A 25,206-nucleotide genomic window follows, 5' to 3' on the forward strand; every position below is an offset into this window, starting at 1 on the left:
CTCAAAAGCAATTTGACCGTATGAAATGCATAATATAAACCTAGAAACATATACTTGAGGAGTATTTACGTAGTATCGGTGTCAAGACATACCTCTCAAATACTGTAAATCAAGTTAAAAATATCTCAAGACCGATTCTGGTCATAATGAAACCATGTTTCGTGTATGTTTTCTTTAAAGTACCGAGACCAGCCATATACTGTATGTTTATGTTCCAAAATTAATATCGTTTATGGCCTTCACACGCGTTGCAGCATGCTCCTATTCTTTTTATGCTCAGGCACTAAGATTTCCCTTCAGTGGTAAAATTCCATATAAATATTCAATACTTAAACGGGCACAGTTAAGACATTAAATATACATATACATATACATATACAAACTGTATACAGTACAGTTTGCATACGGTAATATGTTTATGTTCCTAAATCAACCTCTTTTATGAGCATGTGAAAGGCATGGTGAATCGATTCTCAAAAATTACTGTACTTTGCATGATTGGAAAAAAATGCGTGATTGCGAAATGCTGTGGTGTTACTTTTACAAAGACGGTCAATGAAAAAAATAATGTGGACCAGGGCAATACTTTGAGTTTACAGCTTGTCCAAGGTCATTTATTATTAATACTATTAGTAATATCTTCATTAAAGACTTTGATGGCTACAGCTCAAACATGAGAAGTTGAGCTTTATTAGCTCCACCTTGCGGAAATTCCGGATACTATTATTTTGCTAGCGGTATTTACCGGTAACTCGCGGTATATACCGGTAACTTGTGGTAGACTGCGTACAGCGTACGCCCGCGAATTTTGAATGGCTGCATCTGTAGCAATCATATTGTAGTAGACACTCATTTGCCTGTTTCACAAATGATCATATTTTACTAGAGATTCTGTTTGGGATACGGATGTGCATTCTGACAGCAATCTCTTACAAAAAATGATTTTACCTTATCGCGGCTTTGCCCTTCTTGCCTCTTTGGACAATATCTCCATCTTGTGGTCGTTGTTGGTAATGTCTTCTTATAGATAGATACTTTATTGATCCCGTGAGGGAAATTGCAGTGCAACAGCAGCTTAACACACACAACACAGCCACAGTGTAACAAATTATATAATAATAGTACAATACTGTATATATACTGTATATATATATGAAACAGAAATAGAAACAGAAACAGGAATCGCTTACTCACCTGGAGAATCTCTGTAGGAATATCTAGCATTTATCAATGGAAATAAAAGCTGCTTTAATACAGTGCATGTTCAAACTCAAACCCTCAGCTGCTGTTCTTGTTTGTTTTGGGACAAATTGCAACTGAGCATCGCATGAGCCGTTACGTACCCTTATCTGTTAGGGAATTTCAAGGGAGGAGTTAGGTCAGAATGGGTAGGCTGCAAAACAACAAGTAAAGATTTATTCCAAGATGAAACGTTGTGGCGGTTTTCTTATCTTTTCAGCATGGACTCAACTTTTACGTGTTCCTTATATGCTATATATGTATATATTAGCACCAATGTCGTTCTTAAAAACTAACATGAAATTGTCAGGGACATTCAGCTATATACAAAGACGAGACAGACAAAGTAATAATTCTGTATTAACGTGGCCTACATATTGACGCAATGATCGAACTAACTGACATGTTCTGATTCAGATCCCCTGCTGTTCATGCCAATTAGAACAATAGCAATGCTGAGTCCTCCCCACCCTACTGAGCACAAATTCAGCTGCTCTCCAGTTCTGTTCTGCATGTTTTTTCATTGCAATTGAGCTCGGAGCTGGAGATGATCTCCATACAGTTCTGTGTTAACTAGCCCGCACTTGCGTGCTAATTTACGTGTTGTGGCAGATGCTTTTCTATAGTTCATATACATGACGGCAACCTGTTACCGAGGAACCCGTAGAGGTTTAAAAGCCTCACGAGCCAGGCAGGACTCAAACCTACAATCTTCTGACCCAAAGTCAGACGCGTTATCCATTACGCCACTGGCCCATAGAACATGCGCTTGCACTCCACCACAGAGAGCTCTACACTGCTACCAGTAGTACACTTCCCCATCTAAATTTTCACAGCAAGAAACTTGTGTTTCCTACTATTTTTATCAGGTTTAAAATATCATCTCCTTAAAACAGAAAAAGTGTTGGTGTGTCGTGCTGAAATTCTGATTGATTTTGAATTCAAAGAAAAAAGGTTTTCTTCCAAAACACCGTGAAATTGTCACATCTTGCAGACAATAGGTGTATTCCATGTTGAAAAGAGAAGAAAGAAAACCATGGAGCCTTTTACAGGTGTGAGGCTTCTTCAGGTGTGAGAAGATCTCACGGCCGAAACGCTGTGTTTCCGTTCTTCTCTTTTCAGCATGCAATAAACCAATTACTTGTTCCTTTGCAGCCGAGGCATGCTGATGTAGCTACCCAGCTGAACATCTTGCAGACTCTACAGTACTTCTCTCCTGTAGAAGTAAAGCAGGGCTTGCTGGGTGAGCTTTTGCTCCGGTAAATTAGGTCACGTGTCATGTTAAATCACTTCTTCTAAACACAACATTTGCTGGTGCTAGCTTTCCCCATGAAAAGAGACATTTCCCTTACAGTACATGACATATCGTTTTTATTCTATCAATAAGTATAGAAATAAAACAAAAGAAAAATGTTGTCGCCAAAGAATGCACAGCTCTGTCGCCTTGGGGAGGTGTCAAGGGCATTGAGCTCCTTGGACATGAGAAGTGCCAGATAAATGCCATTTCTCATCATTTCTCTTGGCGTCAGTTCTGCTATTAAATGGGACGGAGGCAACGGGCTCAGAGAGCAGGTTAAGTGCACACCGAACGCAGATGTGTCCAAGTGTCTGTAAAAGCGCGGTGCTCTGCTGGCGCTGTTCCCTAGTGGCTTAAAGTGCCTGCCTAGTAAGCAGGCGATCCTGGGTCTGAATACCAGCGGTGCCTCTCTCCGTGTCTTGTTGTGCTGCATGTCTCATTTCAGACAAACATGTACAGCTTGGTTCAGTTTAATGCAAGAATTCATTTCCTTTCTGGAATAACTTGTTTTTGAAGAAATCCATACAGCTTGTGAAAGATGAAATCCATTTCTTGGTTGTCAGTGGAAAAAGATTGCCGGCTGCAAGAAGCGCTAGTGATTGTTTTCTTTGACCATAAACCTGCAAATGTAGGGTGCACAAAAGACTGTCAGACTCTGTGGTGCTGAAAAGTTGGTGGTTCAAGCCCCTCCAGTATGCGTGTCTCAGTTTTTCCAATGTAAACATCATCACCTTCTCGCTAAAGAAGATGGCGCAGAAGGCTCCACAGCCGAAACGTTGTGCTTCTTTTCTTCTCTTTTCAGCATGGAGTAAACCTTTGCTTTATCCTTTGCAGCCTAAGCATGCTGACGCAGCTACCTTTCTCTTAACACGCCTCAATCATTATTCACCAAAACGATCAGCAGAATAAGTCGCCTTTGTGGTGATGTCACTCCTCTGCTTCGCAAATGTCCTTAGTGACGGGCCATTTCTTTCTGCCATTTTTCCGGAGCGGTTATTGATTGCTCCATCATTTCCCTCTTACTTTCCATCACTAGATTGAAAAAAAAAACAGAAACAGGCTGACAGGACGACAATCAAATTGCAAAAACTCATCAAAGCACTCGATAGAGTATTTGAATCCACAAGTAGCTACGAGCAACTTTGTCCTGGCTTGCATGAAAGTCGGAAAATGTCAAAAAGAAAAAGATGGTGGCTTTTTCATATTCGTTCTTTTATTTTTAGTTCGTTGCTTCTTCTGTCCATTGTCCTCCTGCCTGGCTCTTGACCTGTGACTGCTTGAACGCACACAGTAGACTTTCATGCAGGGGATTTGTCCTGAGCCTCTGTGAAAGACCCACCCACCCCCATAAATAACTGCTCTAGAAACACATGAATGCAAAACTAAACCACAGCTTAAAGGGGAGCTTGTCATGACCGCCAGGCAGTAAAGACCAACTCTTAAGCAATCTAAACAGCACCAGCAGCGGGTGATTATTAACAAAGGCCGCCGCACGAGTTAACCCACCTGCACACACTCCACCGTGCGGTACGCAGTGCTATTTTTACCATCTTTACCTGCTTCCCGCTGGTATTGAGTCTACTCCTTGAGAGCTCTACCTGGCGTTTTTTCCATTACCTCGTTTATTCTGGATATTGGACTCCTCTTCTGCCTTTTCGACTTTGGACCTCGCCTCTCACCTCGGACTGTTTGCCACCAGTGTTCTCCCTGAATTACGACTTACCTTACGCCTCTTGACCACGAAACAAAGCAAAGCAGAGCAAAACAAAATGAACAAACGAAAACCCTCACGTCCCGCACTTGCATATAACGCCGTTACTTGCCCAAGCGGTATTGTACGTCATCCTAGCACTGCACCCCGGGGCGTACGGTATATGGGAACGAGCACACGCCACGAATCGTCTCGAATCACTCCCTACAGCTGTAAGGCACCTTGAAGCATGCACCCCCAACATTCTTCTTTGCGCATCTGTGAAAGGTAAACTCTTGAGCAAACTCTGAACCAGCTCTAAGGAAACTAATCCGATTAGACGTTACTTTGACTAATCTTTTAAGGGACCCTTGTTAATTGGAGAAATCAATGATTTCGAATGAATTCTGTATGCGTTAAAAGACAGCTATACACAGAAAACATGCAGGACACTTCTCATGATGTTTCCCGAGCCGAAACACAGTGCGTTTTTCCAAGCCATCTGACAAAGCCCGCCCACTGAAAACTGCAGCAAATCGTGTAAAGACGTTCAACTTTGTAACTACTGCACGCACAGGAAGAAGAATAAATTCCTCTTTTCAAACTGTCAAAGGTTTGCTTTGCGAACACTGCAGGACATCGCACAATCTCTTTTGAACGGGGACAAACGATTTCTTATGGGGCACAGTAAGTACAGACGTTTAAAAAGCTCCACTCATGCCGACGATGCAGCATGAAGAAGCGCAACCTAACGTTTGCATTCCTAGCAAATTCCTTTATTTTTTGATAAATAAAGACAGTCTTGTTTAACAAACAACACACACAACATTTTACATTGTCAATTCAATTCAAATCAATGTATTTCTATATAGCGCCTTTCACAACAAGGTTGTCCCAAGGCACTTAACAATGCAAGTTGTTAAGAGCCTTGTGTCTAATATGCCGCCTAGGTTACGTGCTGTCTTTTTGAGGCAAATGTTTAAATCCTCTGAGTTAAGTGCTGAAGTTATAGTAGTCCTATCAGTATTGTTGCCTCCGATCAACAGATCCTCATTTTTCTCAGAGTTGAGTAACAAAAAGTTTTCACACATCCAAGTATTTCCTTCCTTAATGCATTTAACTAAACTGATAATAGAAGAGTTGTCGTTTGGTGTAAACAAAATGTTTATTTGAGTGTCATCAGCATATGAATGAAAGTTCATATTATTTTTTCATATTATCCTACCTAGCAGCAGCATGTAGAGAGAGAGAGCAATATTGGTCCCAGCACTGATCTTCTGGTACCCCAAATTGAACTGGTGACATTGATGAAGCAGTACAATTATTAGATATTTGAACATAATGAAAACGATGAGTAAAATGTGAAGTAAACCACTGAAGGACGGTTCCAGAAAAGCCAACCTCAAACTCAAGCCTGTGTAACAAAACAGAGAGGTCAACCGTGTCAAAGGCAGCTCTAAGATCTAGAAGCACAAGCACTGTTGCATTCCCCACATCAGTAGCTAAGAGAATATCATTTACGACTCTTGTTAATGCAGTTTCAGAAACCAGACTGAAATTTCTCAAGTATATTATTTGGATCCAGATACGATTGACGTTGGGCAACAACTATTCTCCCAAGACCTTTAGATTGAAATTGGACCTTTGAGACAGGCCTGTAGTTGTTAAGAACTTGTGGATCCAAATTTGACTTCTTAAGGAGCGGTCTAACAACCGCTACCTTAAATTGATCAGGTACAACGCCTGACGCAAGCGATACATTCATCATACTAATTATAGGTCCTGTAACGGACACGGACTGGAATCCGTGTCAGATCTTATAGAAGACCCTATGCGATGCAGTAAGAGCTGGAGAAAACAGGAGGCGTGGTAAAAAGGAACACACAGGGGTTTAATAGTGCACAAAATAATAGTGACAGTCCGTGAGACAGTGTATGGGGAAGACAAAACGGCATCCAAATCCAAACGGGTCCAAGGGCAGGTCAAAGCACGGTCCGAAAGTCCATAAACTGGAAATCCATCCTGGAACGCGACAAAGTTAAAATCCCCGGGAGGGGGGAGCACACAGACAAACGAAACATGGAGGTCCAAGGGTGACGGGGCGAGATCCTCCAGACCCCGGGCTCAGGAAACGGGAGGCGTCGGGGATGAGGCCTCTGCCCTCAGGAGACGGATGTAGGGTTTCCTGGTGCTAGGCGGGCCTCGCGACATCTTACCCTAATGATGAGCCCCGAGGACTGGAGGAGCTAGTCTTTAAATAATAACACTAAAAGGGTACACCTGGAGAACTAAATCACACAAACAATAATGGGAGCAGTGGAGCGCCCTCTAGGGAGGGATGTCGGGCGTGACAGTACCCCCCCCCTTCAAGGGCGGCTCCTGACGCCCTACACAATTAAAAAAAAATAAGAGCAATACTATCAACAAGAATATCACAAGCACAGGCTATATACAACCAGAGAAGGAAATTCAGAATCACTATATACACAAGAGATAAAACCGGAGAATACTATATACAAAATGGTAGGGTAGGGTACTTGTTGGTAAATGTGCACAGCGTTATGTTTGGAGATAACAAAACACTGCATACCAACTCCAAAACCTCATCCCACCTGGGAAGCATAGCGGAGGCTGTACGGCTTGCAATCATCGAGGGACCGATGAATTCCAAGATGTATCAGGAAAATCTACAGCAGAATGTCAGGGTGTCTGCCTGTGATCTAAAACTCGAAAGACGCTGGGTCATGCAGCATGACAAAAACAAAGGAGTACATCAACAACAGAGTGGCTGAAACAGAAGAAATTCCGTATTTTGGGATGGCCAAGTAAGAGTCCTGACCCCAATCCCATTGAAGTGCTGTGGCGTGATCTGAAGCAGGCCGTTCAGCGCAAGACATCCCAAAAATATACATGAACTGAAACAGTTTTGCATAGAGGAATAGGCCAAAATACCTCCTAACCGCTGCTCAGGTCTGACCAGCCGCTACAGAAAGTGGGGGTTGAGGTTTTTGTCATAAAGGAGGTTCCACTAGCTCCTTAATATAAGGGTTCACGTACTTTTTCCATCAATGACCTTGATTGTTTAAACCATTTGGTCAATAAAGAAACAGCAATGTCAAATGTTGGGCGTGTGTTGTTTGTTAAATCAGACTCTCTTTATTAATTATTATGACTTAGATAAAGATAAGATCACATGCAACACGGGGAATAGAGATGTAACGCAACGGGGGCTCAGGCGGGCGCCCTTGCCGCATCTGGTCGGCCCCATCCCGACTGGAGGCTCGAACCCGGGACTTCCGCGTCTCTCTGCAGCGACCTAGCCCCGTGAGCTAAAGAGAGATCTCTCAACAGCCCAGTAGCTGTAGTCCTGCTATCACAGGGAAGGGCGGCGACGTCACCTGCTCTGGTACGCCGGCTCTTACACAGTGCCTGTCGGCCGTAAGCGTTACACTCTCCCCCGCTTAAATCGCCGTCCCCGGCGAAGGGCTATCCCATCCCACTGCTAACACCAATGTAACGTAAATTCCTGCTTCGACACGTAACGGGATTATAATCAAGTGCAGGAGCTGAGGGCTTTAGTTTTGTTTCGTTTTCCATGGCGTTCGTAAGCGCGCAAATCAAAGGCAATTCCTGCGTCTAACACGAATGTAAATGCTTTTGAAAGTGCAGTGTGGTGCAGCTTGTAAAATCCTTGTCCACATTTTTGGTTTGTTGATGTTTTTTCTGTCTGCCAAAGTTGCATTTTGACATCCGGACTGGGGGACTTTATCATTTGAACGTGAAGCCAGCCTTAAACCCTCTGAGGCGTGTCTGTCTGCCGGCACAAATCTTGTGAAAGGTATTTTTTTTAACGGAGAGCAACTTTAAAAAGGTTTCCGCAGCCACCTCGCACTCCGTGTTATATTATAGGAGGAATGCGGCGGCAGCGAGCTCACTTTTGTCATGGCCGAGTGGTTAAGGCGATGGACTCGAAATGCGTTGGGGCTTCCCCGCGCAGGTTCGAAACCTGCCGACTCCGGCGTCTGCCGCACGTCGCCTTGTGCCTGCGCGGCAGAAGCGAAGTGCCGCTTCTCCTTTCCTGGTACTATAACAACGCGAAATCACTTGGACCCGCTGCCATGGGAAGCAATTCTTCAGATAACCACACATTTTGCGTTCGCACCTCTGGTGCTCTACTTATGCCTTTGAAAACCTAATGAATAAAGCTGAAAGAACCGACACGATATGTAGGTGCTGGTAAAGCACGCAGTAAAGAACTGTTAACAGCAAGGGTTTCAGTGGGTTAACTGAGGAGAAGGCGTGATCGCTAATTGTTGACTTTTTATTTGGTGTTAGAAACACTCTTACTGTGCATGACGTGCAACAAATGTAGCCACAGAAATTGCATCACGCTTTCATGTATGCTATTGCAGACACCAACGTTGCCTAGATAGAAAACCGAAAAAGCCGTGGGTTTGCTTGCTGGTCTGAAGGATCTCTCTTCGAATCTCTATCATTTGTCAATGGAAGTAAAAGGCGCTGCAATCTCATACGTTCAGAATCAAACTCGCAGCTGTTGTTCGACTTTATTTCTTGACTAATTACAACTGAGTGTCGCATGAGCAGTTATATAAACTTGTCTGGTATATTTGAACACAAATGCCGTTCTTCAATTAAAACTAACAGTACATTGTCAGGGACATTCAGTTCTATACAAACAAGAGACAGACAAGAGAATATTTCTACCGTTCATGTGGACTACGTGTTGACTTACTGATCGGAATAATTGAAAAGTTCGGGCTCATAGCCGATGCAGTGCGTGCTAATTAGAACAGCAACGCTAAGCTCTCAGCACCGTACTGAGCCCAGGTGTTTTTCTAAAGCTGTCAGGTGCAGTTCATTTACATGAAGGAAATCTCTTACTGGGTACGATTACAATGCAGTAAGTAGCACAGACTACTTAGGGAGTAACCCGATGCGTTTAAAAACGACCTGACCCAGGCAGGAGTCAAACCTGCAATCTCCTGATCCGTAGTCAGACGCGTTAGCCATTGCGTCACTGGCCCTGCTGTGACACTGCAGGACTGTAACCCAGCGAGATCAGCACTGCACCTAGTAAAATATTACCCCCGGTCCATTCTTTTCCAAAAGTGAGAAACACCTGTTTTCTACATTTTGTCTGTTTTAAAACCATATCTCTTTAAACCAAACCAAGAGTTTGTCTTTTGCACTGATATTCTGATTCATTTCGATTTCAAAGAAAAAGAAAACATTATCTTCCAAAGCATCATAAAATTGTCCATTCTTCCAGACTCTACTTCTCTCTTGTAGTAGTACAGCAGACCTTTCCAGGTGAGCAGATCACAGAGTCCGAAATATGCTTCCTCCATCAAGCAAAGTACCTGAACATGACTCTGTCTTCATAAAAGCGCCCCTGTAATAAAGAAATTAAATCCGAAATCAAGAGGGCAGTTGAATACTGAAGTTCAAGAAGTCATCAATTTTAACCTAGCAACACATTAAAGGCTGCATCTATACAAGTACGATTCTAGAAATGCTCACCAGATTACGTTTTAAGAAGGAACTGCGCCTCAGGTTCCGCCGAGATCTTAACTTGGATGGCAGGATTCAGAGTCCGGAGTGCGGACTGATGGCGCACAGAGGGTCCACATACTGTGGATCCCTCAGTTTTCTTCCGCGTGTTTAAACCGCCAGCGTGTGACTCCCCTGTCCCCGTGACCTCATTGCTCTGCTCTCGCCTCTGTGCAGCTGAGCCCGACTCATGGTAAAGTGGAAAAAAATATGCCCTCATCGTGGGATTTACTCTGGATCGAGGATAGATGTCACCTTTTTATCGTTGAACAGGATGTATGTGATGTGGCGACTAGGTTCAATTTTGTATCCTTTTAAAAGATTAAGGACTGGGGTGAGCATGATTTACCACCCTTTCAGCTAAGAACCCGACGTGAGCACCGTTTAAGCTGCATAGACTCGGTCGTTTAACTCTTCTCCATTAGCAGGGTTAAGGTTAAAGAAAAAAAAACATTGCTGGCTTCTTTTTTTTGCCAGCCGCTAGCGCTGATTAGCAATGTTTGTATTTCATGTTTTGCAAGTTCCATCCATTTTAAGAAAAACAAGTCGCGTTAAAGACAGGAAATGAATACTTGCATTTAATTAAGTCTAGCCGTAGGCGGTTGTCTGTAAGGACCAGTTCTGTTCGAGAAGACAGAACAAACAAGGCACCACTGGGATTCGGACTCAGGATCTCCTGTTTAAGAGACAAGCGCTTTAACCAACTAAGCAACGGCGCCCCGGTAGTGTTGTCCTTTTGCAGCCACTTGGACACACCACTCAGACACATCTGCATTCGGTGTGTGCTCCGCCTGCTCGCTGAGCAAGTTGCCACCTTTACATACAATAGCAACATCGACACCAAGAGAAAGGATGACAAATGGCTTTTATCTGGAACTTTTCATGTCCAAGGAGCTCAATGTGCTTTCTGTGTACAACAGGGCCACTGAACTCCACACTGGCCACTGAACCACAGCAGTGGCTTGCTGGCTTGACATCTCCCAAGGAAAATGTTGAAATCGCATGTGGAACAGGAAAAGGACCCTCGAGTACGAGGGAAAAAAAAAGAAAAAGATCATCTGGAGCGCGCCAACCCATGTCTGGACAGCCCAGTTTCATCGACAAGGTGGCTGAGTGGTTAAGGTGATGGACTGCTAATCCATTGTGCTCTGCACGCATGGGTTTGAATCCCATCCTTGTCACTCTCTACGTTTGACGTTGGCTCTCCTGTTGTTTGCTCCAGTACTAGAGCCTTACATTTTCTAGCGGTGGCTGAACATGGTATAGTAGGCTAACGTCGGTATCGAGCAGTGGTAGTAACAGTATTTACGTGCCGCTGCTGCCAAGTGGCTCTGGGTTGAGACCGCGTTTTCACTTACTTGCAGCACAAACGGAGAAAGCGATTTTTGACAGTCTCTCGAGAGACTGCGCTAGGTGTTTAGGGATAGACTTTGTCAGTTCCCCCTGGGATGATGGCCTCTCAAATAGTTTGTGATTCCTCTAGACGTTTATACAGTATAAGCCTGCTTCGTGGCTTAAATCCAAGCTAAGGAAACGAGTTAGAGGTCTGATGCAGAACTGCGAATTCAATGAAGGGGAACACTACAGTACATTGCACTGTATGTGTGAGGAAAGCTGCCCCCTTCTGTTCCTTGTCGACCGAACAGAGGACTGTAAAGGATACCGCCAAGAAACTTTAGGATGCTGGTTGGAATCCAGCTCCAAAGAAGCCCCTTTGGGTGTTATGTCATCAAAAAGCAAGAACAGAGAATCTCCCTTGGATCAAAAGCGCAACAGAACTGTTTTCCGTGGAGCAGGTTTCAGACCCGTAGACCTGTTTTATTTGTAGGGCAGGGCGCATTCCCAAACGCGAATCTCCTGTTTTAGAAATGCTTTGGGCGGCGTGAAGTGAAAATAAGTGGGCTCCAGATGCACATGGAAGCAATCAAGTGTTTCATCCGAGCTGTTTCAAAGACTGCTCAACAGCTTTCCTTTTACAGAGGCCCAACGATTAATGATGGGGGTGCACCCTTCAATGTGCCTTACGACTCTAGGGAGTGATTGAGACGATTCGTAGCGTGTGTTCATTTCCCTCTATTCCCCATGTTGCAGTGGTAAGATGACGTAAATTCCTGCTTCGACACGTAACGGCATTATAATCAAGTGCAGGAGCTGAGGGCTTTTGTTTTGTTTCGTTTTCTATGGCGTTCGTAAGCGCGCAAAACAAAGACAATTCCTGCGTCTAACACGAATGTAAATGCTTTTGAAAGTGCAGTGTGGTGCAGCTTGTAAAATCCTTGTCCACATTTGTGGTTTGTTGATGTTTTTTCTGTCTGCCAAAGTTGCATTTTGACATCCGGACGGGGAGACTTTATCATTTGAACGTGAAGCCAGCCTTAAACCCTCTGAGGCGTGTCTGTCTGCCGGCATGTATCTTGTGAAAGGTATTTTTTTTTTAACGGAGAGCGACTTTAATAAAGTTTCCGCAGCCACCTCGCACTCCGTGTTAGATTATAGGAGGAATGCGGCGGTGGCGAGCTCGCTGTAGTCGTGGCCGAGTAGTTAAGGCGATGGACTTGAAATCCATTGGGGACTCCCTGCTCAGGTTCGAATCCTGCCGACTACGGCGTCTGCCGCACGTCACCTTGTGCCTGTGCGGCAAAGGCGAAGTGCAGCTTCTCCTTTCCTGGTACTATAAAAATGCTACATCGCTGGGACCTGCTTCCATGGAAAGCAGTTCTTCAGGTAATTCTACTCTCTTACCAGAGCTGTTAGGTTCCTTTCCGTGGTGAGATGGGTTGTCATGCAACGCTGCCACATAGTGCCGACAGACAAGTGTGTTGCGGGAGAAGAGAAAAGTGTTTGAAGATTTAAGAGTGTCTTAGGTGGAGCCAAAATCAAGTGTCACAAATGCAAGTGGGAAGACTTCCAATGTTTAATATGGTCAAAATAAGCGGAAGTTACCAGCTGGTCCGGCACAGTCTGCCATGCTTTTGTCATATACTGTAAAGTGGTGTGGAACTGGGTGTCGAACTGGAGCCTCACCATTTGCATATGTGAGGCTCCAGTTATACATCGAGTATCACATTAAATGACAAAAATGAAGAGAGTTAAAGCACCTGGAGAGGTTTTCTTACAACTTTTGAGCTGACACAGTTTTGGAAAATGTTTCCTTCACGCTGCACTGAACAACATAGGCAGCCAAGAGTCTCCAAAACAAAACAGAATGGACAGATAGGAGAAAATTCCCACTCGTCCTGAAGTTCCCAAAATCCAGCACTGAGCGTAAACAAAGTGTCTAAGTAGCGTGGGAATGCTAACCCTAACCCTAGCTGGAGTTTGAGCAATCCGGCACTGAGCGTAAGAAGATGAGTCAAAGTAACGTCTAATCGGATTAGTTTCCTTAGAGCTGGTTCAGAGTTTGCTCAAGAGTTTACCTTTCACAGATGCGCAAAGAAGAATGTTGGGGGTGCACGCTTCAAGGCGCCTTACAGCTGTAGGGAGTGATTCGAGACGATTCGTGGCGTGTGCTCGTTCCAATATACCGTACGACCCGGGGTGCAGTGCTAGGATGACGTACAATACCGCTTGGGCACGTAACGGCGTTATATGCAAGTGCAGGACGTGAGGGTTTTCGTTTGTTCGTTTTGTTTTGCTCTGCTTTGCTTTGTTTTGCTTTCCATCGCGTTGGTAAAAGCGTAAATAAAAAGGCGATTCCTGCGTCTACCACTAATGTAAGAGCTATTTCAAGTGCGACGTGGTGCGGCTTTTCAAATGCTTGTGGGCATTTCTCTGTTGTTGATTCTTTTTTTGTGTGTAACAAAGTGGCATTTTCATGTCCGGACGGGGAGACTTTATCATTCCGACATGAAGCCACCCTTAAGTCCTCTGAGGCGTGTCTGTCTGCAAGGCTTGTATTTTGGAAATGTTTTTTTGAAACGGAGAACGACTTTGAAATAGGCTTCCGCCGGCGCCTCGCGATCCAGGTAAGATTGTAGCAAGAATGCAGCGGCGGTGGGGCTTTCTGTAGTCGTGGCTGAGTGGTTAAGGCGATGGACTAGAAATCCATTGGGGTCTCCCCGCACAGGTTCCAATCCTGCCGACTACGTTGTCCGCCTTCAGTCGGTGTGTTTCGGCACAAGCAAAGAAGAGCGCCTCTTTGCTGTTCCTGGTGGTTCTAAAACACCCAATCGCTTGTACCCGCTGCCTTGGAAATAAGTTCTTCAGTGTCTGCAAATGGCATTTTGCAGCTGGAAGCAGATGTCGATGCGTTTTGCACAGAGCACCAAAAAAGCGTCTTTTTTGAAGGCCCAGGCACTGAGCATTGGTGGTTCAGTGGTAGAATTCTCGCCTGCCACGCGGGAGGCTCGGGTTCGATTCCCAGCCAATGCAGTGGCTTTTGCAGCGAGCGGCTCCATCACTTGCATCCCATTGCAACTCGCAACTGAAAACCCACTGAAGCTAAGCAGGTGTGAGCCAGGTCAGTACCTGGATGAGGGTGAGCTACAGGGAAAAACAAAGCTTCCAGCTGGAAGCGGTGTTAATGGTGCCGGCGGGGGGGCGCTCACCCTGAGGTCTGTGCGGGTCCCAATGCCCCAGTATAGTGACGGAGATGCTGTGTTGTAAAAGGGCGCTGTCTTTTGGATGAGATGTAAAACTGAGGTCACAGCGCTCTGTGGTCATTCAAAATGACCACCAAAACCTTTGACAAAAGCTCTTGGTAATTGATGGTCTTCAATAATGCTTCTCCTTTAGGTACATTTTAAATCAGCTGAAAAATGCTGTGAAATGGGGGGGCACTTCAGGCCAGTGTAGGATTTGGGTTACAAGAACCATGAAACTGCACGAGAAAGCCCGTACACTGAATTACACGGCTTTCTATTCAAAGGAGGACAAAAGAAATTCCCTGAGTTTGATTTTTTGCAGCACAGAGAGGAGCACTGTCGTGAGGCTGGTTAGCTCAGTTGGTTAGAGCGTGGTGCTAATAACGCCAAGGTCGCAGGTTTGAGCCCCGTACGGGCCAGGTCTAGGTCCAGGTCCCTGTTTGTGAAACAGGCAAATGACTGTCTCAGGGGCCCATTCCTCATTCTCAAGACACATGTATGCAGTATGTACACCGTGCATTGAGCAATAGGGACTTAATACACCACAGGTAAGGTTAGAAGTCATTCTGAGGTGCTACATGTGAGGGATACAGCTAGGCATCTGAAATGTAGGGTTTGAGACCCTTCAGGAGTACTGCATCCTTTGAGACAGACCCGTGCATGTTAAACAAATGATCATTTCTTTCGGCATTAGGGACTAAATATACTAAACATATGATGCTAAAATGTTATTTTCACATATATTAATGTAATAAATGAATGCTTATGCTTTATAAACAAATCTAATTAAAATAAAAGCTTAAGTTTTGTATTTATCTTGTACCATAGAACATGATTTTCTTTGTATTTCAAGCCCACAAAGTGTCCAAATGACGCACTACATGATATAAGGAAGATTATCACATGCATATCGGTATTATCTTTCTTATGAAAATGCATTCCTTTCATTACCTTTTACTTTTTAAAATGAACTCAAATTGAGTATAATGTAATAATTTAAGTAGAATAGATTCTAATAGTATAATGATCCAGTGTTTTGCACTACTTCACTGCTTCACTGCTCTATTCCATCTGGAAATAAATCCTCAGACTGCTTACTGCCCTGGGCATGTACCAATAAATTAAAGGAGCACATCTGTTTATCACTGCATTGAAGCAGGAGACACACAGTCTCTGCAAACACATCCTAGATACAGTGTTCCAGCACCTTTGACCTCATCCAGAACGTATCATTTCTTGAAAGGGATTGCTGTCCGAATGCACATCTGAATCCCAAACAGAATCTCTAGGAAAATACGATCATTTGTGAAACAGGCAAATGACTGTCTCAGGGGCCCATTCCTCATTGTCAGACACATGTATGCAATGCTTTCACCGTGCATTGAGCAATAGGGATTAAAAAAACGGCAGGTAAGGTTAGATGTCATGTTCTATGATCATTTCTTTCAGCATTAGGGACTAAATATACTAAACGTATGATGCTAAAATGTTATTTTCACATATATTAATGTAATAAATGATTGCTTATGCTTTATAAACAAATCTAATTAAAATAAAAGCTTAAGTTTTGTATTTATCTTGTACCATAGAACATGATTTGCTTTGTATTTCAAGCCCACAAAGTGTCCAAATGTTCTATGATCATTTCTTTCAGCATTAGGGACTAAATATACCAAACGTATGATGCTAAAATCCTGAAAAAAGGATGTGCTCCATCTCGTCAGTAGATTGGATTCCAAAACTGATTTGGGTCAATATACATTACCTTTGAAATTAAAGTACAGTCTACTGTAGGGAACCATCAACCTAGAAAGCATTGGCCTTCCCTGGGGGTCAGGTAGGTGCAAAAGATAAACCTTTATCCTATCTTTATCTTAAGATAAGTGGCCAAGCAGTATTTTTCCAAGTTTCACCAAGCTCATCATGTTGCCATAGTAGACAAAGTTCTATAAAATGTTAAATAACTTTTTAAAAAAGCATCTTGGTCTTTCAGTACTGTACAAGGTGAATTAAACTGTGCCTGGTAATAAAAAGTAATTAGAAGCATCTCAGAAACTTTATCTCTAGAAACATTAGCTGTTTTATATCATGTAATTTAGTGTGATGTTGTCAGAATTCAAGGACATTATCACACACAGAAATTGGTTCAGTTAAATCTAAAAAACACAGCTAAACATGGGTTTAAATGTAACAGAAGTCTTACCTCTTGTCAAAAGATTTAATTCAAGAAGCGATGTAATAAATGATTGCTTATGCTTTATAAAGAAATCTAATTAAAATAAAAGCTTAAGTTTTGTATTTTCTACCATAGAACATGATTTTCTTTGTATTTGAAGCCCACAAAGTGTCCAAATGACGCACTACATGATATAAGGAAGATTATCACATGCATATCGGTATTATCTTTCTTATGAAAATGCATTCCTTTCATTACCTTTTACTTTTTAAAATGAACTCAAATTGTGTATAATGTAATAATTTAAGTAGAATAGATTCAGGTAGGAAATATAGAGTCATGATGTTTATGGCTGACATCATTTCACATGGGTGAATTTTAAGCTAAGAAATAAAAACATTTACAATGAAGATACCATTGCTTAATTTGAAATGCCTTTAAAAAATAAATACCTCCTGAGAATAATTTGCCACTCCCAGATCCTTGGTAAGGTACTGTTTGAATCCAATCAGGAGAGGAGCATCCAGGGAGTGCTTTCTATAGAGTGCAGCTTGGGCCACTCTCTTCTGGCCTGCTGATACTTTTTAACTACTCAGGGCCTGTAAGGATATAAAACACCAGTTTAAACATTTTATACCTATAAGACAAATTAGAATTTTAGTAAAAAATAGATACATCTGAAAAATAAAAAGTCTTACTGCTGATAGAGTTCTTCAGAGCTCACATCTTCCCCTTCCTTATCTGCTTCTGTTTCAGTTTCTAGAGCAGCCTCTGGCATCTCTTCCTCCTGGACAGCGGCCTCTTGCTCAGGGCCGCTGGAATGCAGGTAGATTCTTTTCAACATGCTTTTACATAATATGTTGTAACAATGATTTCAAAAAGAAACTACAGAAGCCTTACAGATTAAAAATATCTCACCTTGCCAATGTGTCTTCAGGCTTCCCATGTACAAAAAGGCCCAAGGACTCTAGCAGTCTTACAACCACTATCCTGTTTGCCTCACCAGACACGATCTCTATTCTGTGGTAATCCACGATGACCCCGTTCTTCAGGTGATTCATCATGTCCTCCCTCGCCTGTTGAGAGGCCATCCTGATCTCTTCTGCCATGGCGTGCTTCATACACGCCCTCTTCAAGTGAGCAGGAAGCTGATCAAAAGTATTCAGGCAAATCTTGCACACCAGGGGAATCCTCGCGGGTTTCCTTTGAAAATAAATAATACCATCTGTGTATAGAAACAAGCTAAGACTGATTTATTAAATTATCCTTAAAATTCTCTCTCATAGTTTGAGCATAATGATTTTATTGCATTTATATAAGAATTGCTCATTGCTCCAAAATAAATAATGGTTTCATAAAAAAGTGAACACTTACTTGGTCTCAGTCACAGACTTTCCAATAGAAGCCATTGTGGAGTTCAGCAACTGCAGGTCCTAGAAGTGGGGAAGGAATTTTAAAAGAGAAATTGAATTACAATACAGAAGGAATGGCTGAGGGATCACTGAAATATATATATATACGAATTCCAAAGACTGAGTCCATATAGAAACAACTACCTTTCATTTTCAGTATAAGAAAAAAAAACATTATCTTCCAAAGCATCATAAAATTGTCCCTTCTTCCAGACTCTACTTCTCTCTTGTAGTAGTATAGCAGACCTTTCCAGGTGAGCAGATCACAGAGTCCGAAATGAGCTTCCTCCATCAAGCAAAGTACCTGAACATGACTCTGTCTTCATAAAAGCGCCCCTGTAATAAAGAAATTAAATCCGAAATCAAGAGGGCAGTTGCCTACTGAAATACAAGAAGTCATCAATTTTAACCTAGCAACACATTAAAGGCTGCATCTATACAAGTACGATTCTAGAAATGCTCACCAGATTACGTTTTAAGAAGGAACTGCGCCTCAGGTTCCGCCGAGATCTTAACTCGGATGGCAGGATTCAGAGTCCGGAGTGCGGACTGATGGCGCACGGAGGGTCCATATACTGTGGATCCCTCAGTGATCTTCCGCGTATTCAAACCGCCAGCGTGTGACTCCCCTGTCCCCGTGACCTCATTGCTCTGCTCGCTGACGGTTGCCAGGCAACCGCGGGGATCCTATGGAAATCGTTATCGATCGTCTCATGGCATGTCGTTGCTATAACGCTTCATATTTGTCGTCTTCTTCTTCTTCTAGCTTGAGGTTTTGAAGAATTTTAGGTTTAAAAAGTCCGATATGAGTAACACTGGGAAAAGAAAAGAGAGTGCTGGGTCTTTGAAGGAGAACTCTAAGATACCTCAATCGTATATGTATAGCACTACAAAAAAATCGATGGCAACTAAAGGGAAAAGTGAAGCAGCTGCAGGGGCAGCAAGAGGGCGGAGGCGCCGCGCGCCCGGCCGACGTGTTGGACCGGTGCGCTTTACGTGCTGAAATAAACACGCGACAGCCCCGAAATGTTTCCAGAGTGCTGTGCACTGAAGACTTGCCTGGTGCTCCTCCGTGCAGATTGTTTGTCCTCCTCCAGTGCGGGACGAGCCAACACAAGGGAGCGCATTCGCCAACATCCAGGCACGCAATGCGATTTGGAAAGCAGCTCCTTTCCAAAGAGTTGCACACGAACGATCCTTCAGTCCCGCTCGGGGGGCACGGAGCCCCCGCCACACACAGCTTCAAGTAGCGAGTCAGGCGCCGGGGCTTTTGCTTACGGCCTCACCACCCTGAACACGCCTGATCTCGGAAGCTAAGCAGGGTCAGGCCTGGTTAGTACTTGGATGGGAGACCAGTGGGGTCCGTTCAGCTCTGGGCTCATTGCCTGCAGCTCTCGGCTTGCGGGCCTGTCCAATCCGTGTGATAACTTGGAAAACACCTGGCCACACTGTGCCAGAAATGGCGCACTCTGGGAAGCCGCTATGCAAAGCGAGGTCCGAAGATCCCCTGCGGCCGGACACTTCCCGCCCCCAAAAGAAGAGAGCGCCAATCAGACAGGTGGAGACCGAGGACTCGCAGAGCAGGCGACCATAATAAGAGCGATTGTGAGCAGTTTTGTTTTCTCTCCTTGACCAGCCCCGCTGCAACCACCCGAAGGCAGGGAAGCACAAAAATTACATGGAACTCATTCATGCTCCTCTCCACGGAAATCTTTAGTAAAAGGCGAAAGATTCTAATAATATAAAGATCCAGTGTGTTGCACTGGCCTGGTCAGCCTGGCCTGGGGGATGGTGCACATAGCACTTTCAGTCCCTGAGGTGTTAATGGCGGAGGTGTTGGAGAGTGGTACCTGTGTGGGATGGGTGGGTGAGTAGCTGTCGGGGGTTGTAGCTTTTCCTTTGCAGCTTGTCCTATACCTTCCTCCTGTAGGCGTCCTTGCTCTCTCTTAACTTCTGTTTTAGCTCCCATCATGTATATGCATTCCTTTCATTACCTTTTAATTTTTAAAATGAACTCAAGTTGTGTATAATGTAATAATTTAAGTAGAATAGATTCTAATAATATAATGATCCAGTGTGTTGCACTACTTCACTGCTTCACTGCTCTATGCCGTCTAGAAATAAATCCTCAGACTGCTTACTGCCCTGGGCATGTACCGATAAATTACAGGAGCACATCTATATATCACTGCGTTGAAGCAGGGGACACACAATCACATCCTAAATACAGTGTTCCAGCACCATTGACCTCATCCAGAACGTATCATTTCCTGAAAGGGATTGCTGTCCGAATGCACATCTGAATCCCAAACAGAATCTCTAGTAAAATATTATAATTTGTGAAACAGGTAAATGACTGTCTCAGGGGCCCATTCTTCATTCTCAAGACACATGTATGCAGTACGTACACCATGCATTGAGCAATAGGGATTAAAGACACCACAGGTAAGGTTAGAAGTCATTCTGACTGTATTCAAAAATATTGGACTCATATTCTTATGATGGCAGACATGATGCTGCGTTTAAAACCGGGGTTAATGGACATTATATGACTGTCAATTCTGTTTTGTTTTGGAGACTATTGGCTGCCTATGTGGTACAGTGCAGCGTGAAGGAAACATTTTCCAAAACTGTGTCAGCTCAAAAGTTGTAAGAAAACCTCTCCAGCTGCTTTAACTCTCTTCATTTTTGTCATTTAATGTGACACTCGATGTTTAACTGGAGCCTCACATATGCAAACGGTTTTGCTCCAGTTCGACACCCAGTTCGACACCACTTTACAGTATCTGACAAAAGCATGGCAGACTGTGCCGGACCAGCAGATAACTTCCGCTTATTTTTACCATATTAAACATTGGAAATCCAACCACTTGCATTTGTGACACTTGATTTTGGCTCCACCTAAAACACTCTTAAGTCTTCAAACACTTTTCTCTTCTCCCGCAACACTCTTGTCTGTCGGCACTATGTGGGAGCGTTGCATGACAACCCCTCTCACCACGGAAAGGAACCTAACAGCTTTGGTAAGAGAGGAGTAAAGGACCTGGCCCGTACGGGGCTCGAACCCATGACCTTGGCGTTATTAGCACCACGCTCTAACCAACTGAGCTAACCGGCCTCATGACAGTGCTCCTCTCTGTGCTGTAAAAAATCGAACTCAGGGAATTTCTTTTGTCCTCCTTTGAATAGAAAGCCGTGTAATTCAGTGTACGGGCTTTCTCGTGCAGTTTCATGGTTCTTGTAACCCAAATCCTACACTGGCCTGAAGTGCCCCCCCATTTCACAGCATTTTTCAGCTGATTTAAAATGTACCTAAAGGAGAAGCATTATTGAAGACCATCAATTACCAAGAGCTTTTGTCAAAGGTTTTGGTGGTCATTTTGAATGACCACAGAGCGCTGTGACCTCGGTTTTACATCTCATCCAAAAGACAGCGCCCTTTTACAACACAGCATCTCCGTCACTATACTGGGGCATTGGGACCCGCACAGACCTCAGGGTGAGCGCCCCCCCGCCGGCACCATTAACACCACTTCCAGCTGGAAGCTTTGTTTTTCCCTGTAGCTCACCCTCATCCGGGTACTGACCTGGCTCACACCTGCTTAGCTTCAGTGGGTTTTCAGTTGCGAGTTGCAAGGGGATGCAAGTGATGGAGCCGCTCGCTGCAAAAGCCACTGCATTGGCCAGGAATCGAACCCGAGCCTCCCGCGTGGCAGGCGAGAATTCTACCACTGAACCACCAATGCTCAGTGCCTGAGCCTTCAAAAAAGACGCTTTTTTGGTGCTCTGTGCAAAAAGCGTCGACATCTGCTTCCAGCTGCAAAATGCCATCCGCGGACGCTGAAGAATTTATTTATTTAGACACCGCTCAGAATCCCCTGTAAGATTCTCCCTCAGTTCCGTTGTGCAGTGCTTTACCTCTTTCAAAAGGCTTCACTTTCCTAGTCACATTCCAAGGCTTATCGAACCCGGGCTCTTTCCTCCAGCGGTATAGTATTGCAGTGAGACCGTGTTGAACCGGGATCCTTCCGCAGCCACGCAGCTCGTGGTGTCCTAACCCTCCCGTATCTGATTTTGGACCAAGCACATCAGGGGAGAGCGCGAACGCAGTCCCCCACTACCAGAAATTATGCAGTCGAGATTCCCACATTTGGGGAATTCGCAGGGGTCAGCACAGCCGGAGTGCAATGGCCGAGCCTCGCCCTGGTTGAATCTCCTTCTTGATCAAGATATCTCCCCTGCCAGGTAAGTATGAGTTGTACAGGCCCCTGCAAGCGGCCCGCACCCACAGCACAAATCGCGCAGCCTAGGCCACCTCCTCGCCCCGCACGCCACCGCCTCCTGCTGGGCCCACTCTTTCGCACACTCACATGCCACACTAACACTCAAAAGTGTGGGCAAAACGAGAAAACGAGCGCGCCGTTTCCTACACATCTGCAGTCGCCGTTGTGCATTCGCAGCATGTCCCGGGATGCAATTCGGCCTCATTTGCATAACTCCAGACCGGCAGATCGCCACGCAAGCTCGCGACGTGCGCCTGCCACACACCGAACAAACCTTTTCAGCAATTTCCAAAAAACGGGCCTGCTCGCCTGCCCACAAGGCTCCGTCTCTTACCTGCTCTCCAGAGCCTGCTGCCTTCTGTGCTTTTCTCTCGGCACCGCTGCAGCGCACACAACTCCTGCAGCGGGAGGGGGGGAGAAAGTTCCCGCACTCCGCCGCAGGGAAGGCTCGCTCCGTGCGCACACGTCCTTTCGATGCCAGTCCAACAAGTGCTCCGCATTAGCTGCGTCGGGGCCTCACCTCACCTCGCACTGCCCCCTCCTTGAATGTCTGCCGCTGGGCATGCCCCGCTCTCCTCCGCCTTATCTTATCGCGTGTGAGCACCGACAATGGCCACAATGCCGGGGAATGGCACCTGTAAAGTGTTAATTGGGGCACAGGAACAGCCCGTCTCGTCTCGGGGGGGCCGGCTTCAGAGACAATACAGCAAACACAGCGGGGCGGGGGAAGAAGACGACACCACACATGCGGGTACATTCAGCTCCGGTGGGAACGAGACATTTGTCGGTCTTTTCAAGTGCCGAGAGCCGAGCAATCCTTCACTTGTATCGTTTCTCCCCGGTGACTAGATCTGGCCCTGCGACTCTCGACTGGGCTCACCCCCGGGGCAGCCCAGCAGGTGTGAGCCTGGCCGGCACCCGGATGGGAGATTCCACCCCGGAAAAGCTCCGGTTGCTGCTGCTCCTGCAAGAGGTGTGACTGGGACCAGTAGGGAGCGCTCACCCTGCGGGCTGTGTGGCTCTCTTACGCCCCAGCCTCCTGATGGCGACACTCTGCTGCACAAACAGAGGTCAAACCGAGGTCCCGACCCTCCTTGGCCATTAGGAAACCCCAGGGCGTCTCTCAAAAAGAGACGCCGGGGGTGTCCCTCTGGTGTTAGTGCTCCCCTTTACCCATCAGTCGGGGTCTCCTCCTAATCCCCGTCTCACCTGTAACAATCAATGACAAGGCCCCCCTGTCCGTGAGATTTAGTACTCGCGCAAGAGACCGGGGGCAGAGCGCGAACGCGGTCCCCCGCCCCCCACAAAGTGCGCGCTCCGGGTTCCCTCTCGGGGCCCTGCAACACAGCGGAAGGGCAGCGAGAAGGAGCCTCTTGCTCTGATGCCGCAAGGCCACAAGAGGGCGGAGGCGCCGCGCGCCCGGCCGACGTGTTGGACCGGTGCGCTTTACATGCTGAATTAAACACGCGAAAGCCCCGAAATGTTTCCAGAGTGCTGTGCACTGGAGGTTTTTGTCTGGTGAAGACTTGCCTGGTGCTCCTCCGTGCAGATTGTTTGTCCTCCTCCAGTGCGGGACGAGTCAACACAAGGGAGCGCATTCGCCAACATCCAGGCACGCAATGCGATTTGGAAAGCAGCTCCTTTCCAAAGAGTGGCACACGAACGATCCTTCAGTCCCGCTCGGGGGGCACGGAACCCCCGCCACACACAGCTTCAAGTAGCGAGTCAGGCGCCGGGGCTTTCGCTTACGGCCACACCACCCTGAACACGCCTGATCTCGTCTGATCTCGGAAGCTAAGCAGCGTTGGGCCTGGTTAGTACTTGGATGGGAGACTGCCTGGGAATACCAGGTGCTGTAAGCTTTTGCTCTCCCGGCCAGCAGGGGTCGCCGTTGGTGCCGTAGGCTTTGGGAGGAAAACCTGCAGGATGGAAAGGTGATCTATAGCCTCATCTCTAGAGATGTTTTGTTGCTGTGGCATGTGTGTGACCCATATTCAAAAAAAAAAACCCGTCTGTAAAACGAATATCGAAGCTGCCTCTAAATCTGCAAATGAAGATGAGTCGATAAACCACTCGTTTTTCGTATAACTAGACATATATTCATTTGTTACCGATTTCATTCATTGAGCACGGATACAATAGAGGTACAGCCATTCACTGTTTGACATGTCTGCACTGGTACAGAACCGAGCAATCAGAAAACGGGTGAAACTGTCTTTAGACTCAGCATACAGTACCGAGGCCCCCCATGACCAAATAAAGGCTAACCTCGATAATCAGCCTAAAGAACGCAGACTACAGCAAAACGACTGACTTTGAAAAGGGAATGAACGTCCGGAAGGAGTAGTGGAACTAGCTTGAGATGCTTCTCCGGACCCCTAACTAAAAGCCAGCGAGAACCAGCAGCGGCGTCCACTCCTGTCAAACCGGGATCCTTCCGCAGCCACGCAGCTCGTGGTGTCCTAACCCTCCCGTATCTGATTTTGGACCAAGCACATCAGGAGAGAGCGCGAACGCAGTCCCCCACTACCAGAAATTATGCAGTCGAGATTCCCACATTTGGGGAATTCGCAGGGGTCAGCACAGCCGGAGTGCAATGGCCGAGCCTCGCCCTGGGTGAACCTCCTTCTTGATCAAGGTATCTCCCCTGCCAGGTAAGTATGAGTTAAACAGGCCCCTGCAAGCGGCCCGCACCCACAGCACAAATCGCGCAGCCTAGGCCACCTCCTCGCCCCGCACGCCACCGCCTCCTGCTGGGCCCACTCTTTCACACACTCACATGCCACACTAACACTCAAAAGTGTGGGCAAAACGAGAAAACGAGCGCGCCGTTTCCTACACATCTGCAGTCGCCGTTGCGCATTCGCAGCATGTCCCGGGATGCAATTCGGCCTCATTTGCATAACTCCAGACCGGCAGATCGCCACGCAAGCTCGCGACGTGCGCCTGCCACAC

General features: G+C 45.7%; 6 non-coding genes and 1 pseudogene across 6 annotated transcripts; 3 read left to right on the forward strand and 4 right to left on the reverse strand.

The window, feature by feature from the left end:
* Positions 1-10,896: 10,896 nt before the first annotated feature.
* trnas-gcu (transfer RNA serine (anticodon GCU)) lies at positions 10,897-10,978 on the forward strand. The gene has a single exon. It is a non-coding gene; the product is annotated as a tRNA-Ser (tRNA).
* A 1,342-nt stretch (positions 10,979-12,320) lies between these two features.
* Positions 12,321-12,402, forward strand: trnas-uga (transfer RNA serine (anticodon UGA)). Its single transcript has one exon. It is a non-coding gene; the product is annotated as a tRNA-Ser (tRNA).
* Positions 12,403-19,615: 7,213 nt separating this feature from the next.
* LOC138226008 (U5 spliceosomal RNA) lies at positions 19,616-19,726 on the reverse strand (annotated as a pseudogene).
* A 1,286-nt stretch (positions 19,727-21,012) lies between these two features.
* trnai-aau (transfer RNA isoleucine (anticodon AAU)) lies at positions 21,013-21,086 on the reverse strand. Its single transcript has one exon. It is a non-coding gene; the product is annotated as a tRNA-Ile (tRNA).
* A 971-nt stretch (positions 21,087-22,057) lies between these two features.
* On the reverse strand, positions 22,058-22,221 carry LOC138226033 (U1 spliceosomal RNA). The gene has a single exon (XR_011184358.1). It is a non-coding gene; the product is annotated as a U1 spliceosomal RNA (small nuclear RNA).
* Positions 22,222-23,994: 1,773 nt separating this feature from the next.
* On the forward strand, positions 23,995-24,113 carry LOC138226010 (5S ribosomal RNA). The gene has a single exon (XR_011184337.1). It is a non-coding gene; the product is annotated as a 5S ribosomal RNA (ribosomal RNA).
* Positions 24,114-24,749: 636 nt separating this feature from the next.
* LOC138226027 (U1 spliceosomal RNA) lies at positions 24,750-24,913 on the reverse strand. Its single transcript, XR_011184350.1, has one exon. It is a non-coding gene; the product is annotated as a U1 spliceosomal RNA (small nuclear RNA).
* Positions 24,914-25,206: the final 293 nt, after the last annotated feature.

This window comes from Lepisosteus oculatus, unplaced genomic scaffold (genome assembly GCF_040954835.1).
Source record: "Lepisosteus oculatus isolate fLepOcu1 unplaced genomic scaffold, fLepOcu1.hap2 HAP2_SCAFFOLD_111, whole genome shotgun sequence".
Taxonomy (NCBI): Eukaryota; Metazoa; Chordata; class Actinopteri; order Semionotiformes; family Lepisosteidae; genus Lepisosteus; species Lepisosteus oculatus.